Here is a 9,169-nt window from a genome sequence, read left to right as displayed (position 1 = left end):
CTCTACACACCATGTGGCACACATACACACACACACACACACACACACACACACACACACACACACACAAAATAAATAGGTAAGTAAAATATGTAGAAAACTTTCATTCATTTGCTGAGAGATAAACTATTGTTTCAGAAACAAAATTTAAGCCTCGGCTTGGCAAATAAAACAACCACAACCAAATCTATATTTAATCCATGGCATCAAAACAGGATAAGAGAGCTGTGCGTATTTGTCATCAGGATTCCAAAGCAGGAGAAACATCTGAACCCAAGAAGATAAGACCACCCTGGGCAACGTCATGAGATCAGGAATTAAGAAGATAAGTAAAAACAGAAAAAGCAAACAACTGAAGACACGAATGTGGTTTAGCCACTGTAGTAAAGAGTCCTGGACTGCTCCAATTCATAATAACACATTAGTGCTTAGATTAAACTATGGGTGATTAAACATTTCTTAGAGGGCTTATCTAGGATACGGTAGACATCCCCAGCAAAATACACACACACTTCATTAGAGATGGTTACAATTCTGATAAATGAGGTAGAAATACATTTATAAACTTACATTTAAGCAAACCATTTTCTATCCCCTGGAAAAGTGGGTAAAGGTGAAGAATATATGTGATGACAGGCAGGGCAAAAGCAAATGCAGGAAACCCCATCAACCTGTCTGGAGAGAAGTTATGAACTAAACATACTGAGCACTGAAGGACGCAGTCCTAGCCCTCAGAAAGCTCACGGCTATAGGGAAGATGCGGGGAGAGACTGTTAAAATGGAGGCCCGAGATGAACGATGGGTTCAGTGGGCTATAAAATAAAATAAGAGTGACTAAGCCTGCAATAGGTGAAGACTAAATGCCTTCTGAAGTATGTATACAGGATGCAAGTGAGAAAGGTTGGGTTCCTCACATGAGAAGGCAGAGAAAGATACGAAAATATGGCGGTTTCAGTAGCTTAGCTATAAGGGGAGGGTATTAAACAACAAAAGAAGTTCTGGTTTTATTCATCATGATTGCAGATCCATTTAGAGCACGGGAGAGGAATAAGGCAAGGCGAGAGAGCAAATGTGAGTTCTAGCTGGACTTCCTTGGCAGCTCCGGGCTAGTAGACTAGAGAAGACTACTAGATGCTAAGAAGATCAGTGATGGACACAATGCCAAGAAGATCAGTGATGGACACAATGCCATCCCGGTGAGAACTGGCCAGGACCTTCATTAGGGCAGGTATCTGAGTCTCCAAGGGCAGAAACCAGTATTCCTAGACGTCTCAGATCAATTAACAGTTTTCGGTAGAAACCACAAAAGTCATCTGAAAGGACTGAACGTGTACCCCAAAGCTCATATCTAAACTTAATGGCCAAAGTAGCAGTCAGGAATCAGAACATTAAATAGGAGACCAGGCTATTAAAGATGAGAATAGAACTTGTGCAAAGGACTGGAGGGGGTGGGTGACATCTCCACTCATCTGTCATGGTGGACAGAGAAAGGCCACTGAAGCTTTGATCTTAGACGTGCCAGACTCTAAACCGTGAGAAATGTGTTTCTGTGATGTGTAAGACACCATCTTCATGGTATTCTTTTGTTTGTTTGTTTGTTTGTTTTTGGTTTTTTGAGACAGGGTTTCTCTGTATTGTTTTGGAGGCTGTCCTGGAACTCACTCTGTAGACCAGGCTGGCCTCGAACTCACAGAGATCCGCCTGCCTCTGCCTCCCGAGTGCTGGGATCAAAGGAGTGCGCCACCAATGCCCGGCTGCTTCATGGTATTCTGTCACAGCAGCACACAGACTGTATGGAAGCACTGCGGAGCCCCACCCACCCTTGGAGCAGCTCCCAGATCCCCAGGTCAGAGAATGTGCTGAGGAGTGTACGTGCTTCAGGCACCCTTGGAGCAGCTTCCAGATCCCCAGGTCAGAGAATGTGCTGAGGAGTGTACGTGCTTAAGGCAGCTTTGCTTTATCTTAGCCCTTGGTCACAGTAACTTCAACAAAGCTTTCTCTACACGAAGTCATCACAAGCCAGGGATGGACTTCCGTGTAAGGAAGTGAACTTGAGGGGTTGCACCACACACACACACACACACACACACACACACACACACGTGTGCATACTTTTGGGAGTCAAGAGGTCAACCTGAAGTAGCCAGGAGCCATCTACTTTGTGCTCTGAGGCAAGGTCTCTTACTGGCCAGCAAGACCCAGGGATCCACCTGTCTCTGCATCCCAATAATGGGATTGTAAGCATGCACCACTATGCCTTGCTTTTACATGAGCTCTGGGGATTTCACTCAGGTCCTCATGCTTGAGCTCCAATGACCCTAAGAGCTGAGTCATCTCCCCAGACTCAATGGTGGTTTTATTTTTTACATCAAAATAAGGCCAGAAGAACAACACTGAAACTTACCTTAAGATTATTTTCCAGCTTTAGAGTCTGGGCAGCCCCAAAGCCTTGGCATCGGTATGTCATGATTCAACATAAAGCTCCAGATGAGGTCTGACTGACCTGTCAAAGTCTATTTTGTTTCTGACCTGTTACTCTCAGCTCTAATCCTAACAGAAATTTGTACCCGTTCCCAGTGGAGGCCTGTGCATCCCCGGGATCCGGCCAAGCTCTCACACTCTTTTCTATTCTTTGGCTTTTGTGCATCTGGTACTTGCCTGGAATGCCCTTTCCTCCACTCTTCCCACAGCTAACGTCTCTGATTTTAGCTCTCAGCTGAAAAGCATTCTCTGGCTACTCTATCTAAAAGGCGGCCTGGGTTGGCAACATAGCTCAGTAGGGAAAGATGCTTGCCTCGAAAAACCTGATGGTGACCTGAGTTTCATCCCTGGAACCCAGACAAAGCTGGAAGGAGAGAACTGACTCCACAAAGTTGCCAGAGGGATTATCATGGCCTCTACACATGTTGCACGAGCGTGTGTGCGCGCACGCATGCACACACACACACACACACATACACACGCATGCACGCATGCAGACATGTATACTGTCCATTTTCAGGCTCGTGAGAATGGAATAAATTGATCCAACAGAGTGGTTCTGGGTACCCAGCAAGCACAATGTTCCAATGTCAGATTTTTTTATTTAAGATAGGTAGGTAGAGAGATAGATGATAGATAGATAGATAGATAGATAGATAGATAGATAGATAGATAGATGATAAATAAAATAGTTAAGGAGCTGTTATTTTGCATCCATTCCTCTCTGTGGTCCTTGTTACTTTGCACATCCAAGGCCCAGCAGCGTTGACCTCCCCTCTGGATATAGCGACTCACTTCCCTACTCAGACCTGCTGAGTCTGAATGAACACAGCAGGAGCAAAGCAGAGCAGAGGAAGACACAGCAAGTGAGAGGTCTGTTCCCCCCAGAACAGAAGTTGACTTCTCTGTTCTTCATTGTGTCTGTGAGGGTGAGCATCAAAGAGATTCTTTTCTCCTGAAGTCCTGGGTGGTGAGATTCCCACCCTGATCCTGGAAGTGTCCCAGGCTTCCCATGCCATCCCAAGGAAGAAACAAGCTCTCATTTACCTACTGTGCTTTCCTTGAAAATACAAAGGAAGTATCAGTGAGGCCTGATGGAGTATTGAGTACTTAGGGAAAAAAAGTCTAAATTCATGGAAATTCAGATGCTAATTGCCTTCCTCTCTCTATGGCACCTAACCAGTATTTTAATCTTTTTTATTGTTTGTTTGTTTTAACTTGTGATGATCCTCCTGTCACTGCCTCCTATGCTGAAATTATAGGTGTTCAACTCTTCACCAAACATAAATCTATGTGTATAGGTGTTTTGTCTGTAAAATGTCTATGTATCACATGTGTGCTTGGTACTCTCACAGGCCAGAAGAGGATGTTGGCATTACAGATAATTGTGAGCCACCATCAGAACTGTATTCAAGTCTTCTGGAAGAACACTCAGTGCTCTTATTTGCTGAGTCATCACTCTTGAGTCTAAACACACAATTTAATATTGATGTGATTATTCAGAACATGGTGGTCCTTGAAAGAAGACTCAACTCTTGACTTAGAACATGGTGGTCCTTGAAAGAAGACTCAACTCTTGACTTAGAACATGGTGGTCCTTGAAAGAAGACTCAACTCTTGACTTAGAGGAGGGGTGGACAAGAGAGACTTCAGATCAATGGAAGTGACTACCATATGTCTATAGCATTTGAGCATCATAGGATCGATCCCTTGCTGCTTTGGGAAGCATGTCAGCTACTGTTCTCACTGTGAAGAGACACTGACACCAAGGTAAGTCCTATAAGGCATCTACTGAAGGCTCACTTACAGTTTCAGAGGGTTAGTCCATGGTTATCACAGCAAGCCTGGAGCAGAGAGCTTATATCCTGATCCTCAGGCTGGGAGAGAGAGAAAGAGACAGACACAAACACAGACAGAAAAAGTTCTGGCATGAGCTTTTGAAACCTCAAAGCCTACCCTCCCAGTGACACACCTCCTCAAGCAAGGCCTCTTAATCCTTCCCAAATAGTTCCACTAACTGGGTACCAAACATTCAGATACATGAGCCTATGGAGCACACTCTCATTCAAACAGGAATGTTCATAAATCAACATCTTTTGATACTCAAGATACTTCATCCTTGTTGCTCATCTGCACCCCAAGCTTCCTCATGACTAGACCAAGGACCAAAGATATGGGAAGACAGGTTGCTTCCTGGTAGAGGATTTCAATGTGGCTTAATTTTGATTCAAAGAAAAGGGTACAGCCTCCTATACTACAATGACAGCAAGAATATCTGATGCGGGCAACTGCCAATTAGGAAACTATTAAGATAGAAGAGGAGTGAGCAGCAAAGGATTACCAGGCAGAAATAACACATGTGACCCCAAATTCTTTGTGATGTCATAAGGAGTATTCATGAAAGCGTATCTTGGGAAGGCTACGCCTATTTGGGACTATGTCAAAGAAGAGTAGAGAGGAAGAGAACGCAAGACTGAAATGTTATCAAGAAGGAAATGAGCAACAGCACAAGACTCAAATACCACGAAGGAAATCTTGGAAATCTTTGAGCCCTTTAATCCTCTAGGGAAGGAGAGCTGTGAGGCTAGACTCCTCTTGGTTTTTCATTTACCGCAATGAAACTTGGTGGAAGTTCATCCAGAACTACAGGGTTGTGGTTGTTAATTCATCAATGGAAGCATCAATTTGTCACTGAAAAGAAAAACAAATGTCATGGGAACAAGATAAAGCTTATGTAAACTGAATATAATATTTCTTAATAGGCTGCTTTCTGCAGCACCAAATGGAGGTTATTATCTACCTCAGGAGGTAATTTAAATAATGGTTGCGGAACCCCAGAGCGAACTCAATTTATTGAGGGTTCTTTAGGTGGCTAATGAAAAATCAAATCTAATGAATTTTCTACCTCTAGCAAATACAATCTGTACACATCAGATAGATAATATTATATGGGTAACTGATTGTCCTAATTTATTCCTTGATTTGCATTTGTTTAAGACAGGGCTTCAAGTAGCCCAGGCTGGCTCAAACTCACTAGGTAGCTGAGGACGACCTTGAACTTATGAGTCTCTTGCCCCTACCTACAGAGTGTAGAAATTTCTTTATTCTCAAATTCCACTAGGCTTCCTATTTGTTTTGTTTTTCTGGTGTTAGAGACTAAATCCAGCGCTTACTGTCACATGCTAGGAAAGCATGGTACTACCACTGAGCTATAGACCCAGTTCTTAATTTCCCTTGACTGCTATTATTAAATAAGATTGGAACTTTACTAACTCCAAAAAGGAGGTAGCACATGTCTGCCATCAGGTACCTATGTTCTCTATTTATCTAATGCTGGCACCCCTGTCTAGGGTATTGTTAGCTTAAAACTATTTATTCATCTGTACTTAGATGCGTTTATTCTTTCTTCACCTAAACTTAAGCACTGAAGGCTTCGGAATTTTTCTTTCTTTTTTTTTTTTTAACTTTAAAATCCTACCTGGGAGCTGGAAAGAGATGACTCAGGGTTTAAGAGCACTTACTGCTCTTGCACAAGACCCAGATTTGGCTCTCAGCACCCATATAATCACTTGCAACTACCTGCAATTCCAATTCCAGGGGAATCCAACGCCCTCTTCTGGCCTCCATGGGCTCCTGCACACAGGTGGTGTTCATAAACTTGTGCAAGCAAACACGTGTAGAAATAAATAAATGCATACATCTTTTAAAAATAACTCAAAAATTTTAACTTACCTGTACTAAACAAGTCTAACATTTTAGAAAATGTCTTTTAGCTTATATGGTGAAAACAATCTATTTGTATAGTGAGAAAGTAAACAGGCATAAAAAAAAGGTGGAGGGAAAACTTCATATTTTTATTTATTTACTTAGTTATTGGGGTTTTTTTGAGACAGGGTTTGTTTGTGTAACAGCCCAGGCTATCCTGGAACTCGTTTTGTAGACCAAAGTGGCTTCAAACTTGCAGAGATCCACCTGCCTCTGCCTCCTGAGTGCTGGGTTAAAGGCATGTACCACCACCCAGCTAGACTTTATATTTTTTACATGTAAGCTGGAAGTAAAATTCAGTTACATTTTGGTTTCTTTAAGGAAAAATCAATTCTATCAGGATATTAGCATTGCTGAGATTAAAGTACTTAGTTTCTGTGACCCCACATTCTCTGAAGAACAGGCTTTAATTGAAATTTTATATTTTTCAAAGCGGGAGTGCTGTTTCAGATTCCTTATCCAGTCACTGGAATTTGCCTTGTGACTCTGAAACTGTGAGTATTACATTACAGTCTCATGAATCACTCCTGCTGTCCCAACAGGAAGTAACAACAGAAATGCAAAGAAACTGTGATCTATTTTGTTCCCTGTTGTGAACTAAAGACTGGATTTTTTTTTAATTGTAGCATTTTCCTTCTGTATCAAAGATAAGAACTGCAACATATAAAGGCTTATTATATAAATACAATCTATGATGCATATCATTGTATACACACTAGTACTTGTCTCTATGAGTATGCCTGAATGTCTACAAATTGCTATAAAGTTTTACTACAGATCTATTGCTCATGTCTCTCTCAGTTACAATTTTAAAATTCTGCATCTTAGTTTTAAGTCTTATTATCTCAAAGAAATGGTAAAAATACCTGGTGAGTACCCGGCAGTGGTGGCACACACCTTTAATCCCAGCACTCAGGAGGCAGAGGCAGGTGGATCTCTGTGAGTTTGAAGCCAGCCTGGTCTATAGAGTGAGTTCTGGGACAGGCTCCAAGTTACACAGAGAAACCCTGTCTCAAAAAAACCAAAAAGAATACCAGGTGATATATCTATAATCAGCTTTATTAGACCATTCTACTATGTATACATTGCACCTCATAAAAACATAGTTATTTCAGATAAAAATAAAATAAATATTTAAAAATCCATATCTTTAAAAAAATCTACATTTTTAGGGCTGGAGAGAAGGCTCAGCAGCTAAGAGTGTTTGCAGCTCTTACAGAGGAGCCTAGTTGGGGTCCCAGCACACGTGTGTGCATATGCACATGCTCCACTCAGAGACACATATGTACAAAATCATAGATAAGCAAACACACATGTTTTAAAGGGAGACTCTTCTTAAAAAAAAAAAAAGATTTATTCAGTGATCTGCTTACATGTATGCCACCCGATCTCATTATAGATGGTTGTGAGCCACCATGTGGTTGCTGGGAATTGAACTCAGGACCTCTGAAAGAAAAGCCAGTGCTTTTAAACCTCTGAGCCATCTCTCCAGCACCAAAGGAGACTCTTCTTGAGAGTGAACTTTGGTGAACTACTATGCTGTGCCAGATCCTTAGAGAAGTGTGTGGCTAGTGCCATCATTTTGAGCCCTTCCTGTTACTTGAATTAGAAATGTGTTTCTGTTTTATTTTCTTCAAATCTTCTAATTAAGAAAATTCTATCAGGCTTTTCACTATTTCCTAATTCTGGTCACATCTGCAGAGCCCCCAACAGCTGTGTGTCCTAAATCAGAGCCTATGCTAAACGTAAGGAAGGACCTGCCACTCCTCTTGCTCTCTTACATTACTTCAAAAGCAAGATTCAGGGCAGCTGTCTTTGTTCTTTTCATTTTCAAAGCGGCTGTCAACTATTTCAATGTAGCCATTCAACTGGGTTGTCTCCACGTTGAAGTCACAAAAATCAGGGAATAGCCTATGATATTTTTATCTCTGAGCTTGTGAGACTTCTCAGCATCGCCTAACTCAGTGAACAGAAGTCTATGGCCAGAGCTGTGGTCCATTCCCAGGTGAGTTGACTGTGTGTGCTGTGAGACAAACGCAGGTAATGGTGTGGAGTTCTTCCCTAAATGGAAAACGGGGGTCCAGAACTCTCAGTTACCTTTCAGCTTCATGGGGCACCTCACTCTTCCTGTCTATTCTAAGTGAACAAGAATCTGTAGAGTATAAACCAAAGCCAATTTTTCAAATACAGGGATAAGACCAACACAGCAGCCGCCGGGGGGATTCGTGAGCTGTAAGAAGATTGTGCCTCTGCTTATCTCAGAAATACTTCATATGCATTTTCTTAGCTTGAGAAGTCAAGCTGAATTTGATTAAGCACATGTCTACACATCACACAAACCCACCCCTACTACAGAAGAGCGTGGAAACTGGAAGAAAAAAAAAGCCAGACACTTCATGGTGTGAATCAACTTCTTTCCAAATGACACATCCATTTGAAAAGGCATAAATCTTGAATTTGTTTTCTGGATAATGTTTCTTTCTAATTTCAGTTTTGATTGTGATGTAATGGGTTGGATCTACATTTCAAAGCTCGTGAAACCAAGTTTAACTCCAGGACTCTAAGGATGGAATCTCCTTTTATGGACCCAAATAAAGAACAGTGTGCTGGATTATTAGATAGGCTTTTGTTCTTTTCCTCAAATATTTGCATGAATTATTCAGCTTCTGTATGGCTGGCACTTTGAAATATTCAAATTCCTTGAACTGCTTCATTATTTAAGATTTCTATTTATTCCTGTAGTCTGTACTTTTCCTTTGGAAGTGTAGATTCAGTTCAGTCATGACTCCCTCGGTAAATGCCTACAATGAGCAGAGTCTCAGGGTGATAGAGGAGACCCAGGAGACCCAGAAATGAGCAGAGTCATTGTCAGAGGTTTGTACCCAGCAGGGATGGGACACCACGAAACCACAAAGTGCTGGTA

The 9,169-nt window shown here is 41.7% G+C and overlaps 1 long non-coding RNA gene across 1 annotated transcript; it reads left to right on the top strand.

Annotated features, from left to right (window-relative positions):
• The first annotated feature begins 4,821 nt into the window (after positions 1 to 4,821).
• LOC121137074 lies at positions 4,822 to 8,863 on the top strand. The gene is made up of 2 exons (XR_005874289.1): positions 4,822 to 5,289; positions 8,437 to 8,863. It is a non-coding gene; the product is annotated as an uncharacterized LOC121137074 (long non-coding RNA).
• Positions 8,864 to 9,169: the final 306 nt, after the last annotated feature.

Source organism: Mesocricetus auratus, unplaced genomic scaffold (genome assembly GCF_017639785.1).
Source record: "Mesocricetus auratus isolate SY011 unplaced genomic scaffold, BCM_Maur_2.0 Super-Scaffold_100676, whole genome shotgun sequence".
Lineage (NCBI taxonomy): Eukaryota > Metazoa > Chordata > Mammalia > Rodentia > Cricetidae > Mesocricetus > Mesocricetus auratus.
The sequence above is the reverse complement of the archived record's forward strand: the minus strand, read 5'-3'. Positions and strand labels throughout refer to the sequence as shown.